This window comes from Colobus angolensis, unplaced genomic scaffold (genome assembly GCF_000951035.1).
Source record: "Colobus angolensis palliatus isolate OR3802 unplaced genomic scaffold, Cang.pa_1.0 Scaffold451, whole genome shotgun sequence".
Classification (NCBI taxonomy): Eukaryota; Metazoa; Chordata; class Mammalia; order Primates; family Cercopithecidae; genus Colobus; species Colobus angolensis.
Window position 1 is genome coordinate 498,748 of NW_012117944.1, and position 1,736 is coordinate 500,483.

Consider the following 1,736-nt stretch of genomic DNA (forward strand, 5'->3'; position numbering starts at 1 on the left):
CATTAACTCAAAAGGAAACTTGTTTTAAGAAGTTCACTCTAAAAATAGTGCAAGAAGCATCACTGGTCCATAGAGAGGGGTGGAGTGGGTTACGTCATTTCTTTTTTCTTTTTTTTTTTTTTTGAGACGGAGTCTTGCTCTGTTGCCTGGGCTGGAGTGCAGTGCGGATCTCAGCTCCCTGCAAGCTCCGCCTCCCGGGTTTACGCCATTCTCCTGCCTCAGCCTCCCGAGTAGCTGGGACTACAGGCGCCCGCCACCTCGCCCGGCTAGATTTTTGCATTTTTAAGAAAAAACGGGTTTCACCGGGTTAGCCAGGATGGTCTCGATCTCCTGACCTCGTGATCCGCCCGTCTCGGCCTCCCAAAGTGCTGGGATTACAGGCTTGAGCCACCGCGCCCGGCCGGGTTGCGTCATTTCAGCACCTTTTAAGGTAAAGGAGGAGGGAATCCTCTTGAACTCATTAGCCAATCAGGTTCTGAAGACACTTCCCAAGGCGACTTCCTGTCTCTCCACTTTTTTTCCCTCTCCGTTTTGGTGGGCTGGTGAGTGTGCACTTAATTTTGCTCTCTAATTGTTTTGAATTTCTCTTCCATTTGAGTTATATACCCAGGTGGCAGGCCTTGATTTCAAGTCGGCATTGGAGTGTGTGTGAGTCGCAAGGAGGTTAATGTCGGCTGTGTGGAGGTTGGGAGAAGGCAGTGAAATGCTCTGCCTGGCTTGTTTCCACGTGGGCCTCTGCAGTACTGGGATTGCCTTCCATCTCCGTGTCCTGACTGTGCTTAATGCGCATAGTGCGTCTGTTCTTGGAAAACGCCGACTTCATTTTGCTTTGAGGGAAAGATATTATCATCCCAATGCTGTTTTGATTTATATCTCTCTGGGTGAGGTCAGATCTCGGGAGAAGGCGTTCAGCTCAGTAGATTTTAATTCTCCGGTGAGTGTCTAGAGGGCCCAGGTCCTTACTGGGTTTGTGGAAACTGTAGCGGACTTTGTCTTTCCCCTGGCCTTTGCTCAGATCATTTCGGTTTTCTTGGTGAACCTGGACAGCAAACTCCGAAGACAGATAAGCCCTAAGAAAAGCTGCTAATTTTTAATGTTGCCACTGTGGTGAGTGTGTCCGTAAAAGCTATGGAACAAGATCAGGGACCTTAGTGTAGGACAAGCCTCTAGATTCAAATTCCAGCGCCACAGTTTACAGCTCTGGTGACCTTGGGAGAAGCAGTGAGCCATTCCGAGGCTTAGCTTTCCAAGATCAGATAAAATATATAAAAACTAGGCTCTAGTTGGTATGTAATAAATGTTAGGTACCTTTAGAAGTAAGCAGTACTTATTTATTTAAAGTAAGTATTTTGGATATCTGTTTTCTCATAAAAAGTTTTGCCTAGTGACCTTGAATGTAATTTCACTGAATTCCTTTCTTTTGATACATGTTAATTTTTATATGATGTATGTGTTGGAAATCCATACAGGCAGAACGTGTGAGAAAGACAAATAATAAACCAGTTAATCGAATGTAGTAATAGGATTTGTAGGCCTCCTATAATTTTTATAATTCTCAAGCATTGTTAAAATTTATTTTTTGGGGCGTGGTGGCACAAGCCTGTAATCCCAGCTACTTGGGAGGCTGAGGCAGGAGAATCGCTTGAACCCAGCAGGTAGAGGTTGCGGTGAGTCGAGATGGCGCCATTGCACTCCAGCATGGGCAATAATAGCGAAACTCCATCTCAAAAAATATA

The 1,736-nt window shown here is 45.4% G+C and overlaps 1 protein-coding gene across 3 annotated transcripts in view; it reads left to right on the forward strand.

The window, feature by feature from the left end:
• Positions 1–479: 479 nt before the first annotated feature.
• Positions 480–1,736, forward strand: part of CCNB1IP1 (cyclin B1 interacting protein 1, E3 ubiquitin protein ligase) — a 21,321-nt gene continuing 20,064 nt past the window's right edge. Inside the window, exon 1 of one of the 3 annotated variants that reach the window (XM_011957929.1) lies at positions 480–542. The gene's annotated coding sequence lies outside the window, so the exon portion shown is untranslated. Of the gene's footprint in view, positions 935–1,736 lie in introns of all 3 variants that reach the window. The other 2 variants (XM_011957931.1, XM_011957928.1) reach the window with 2 other exon arrangements.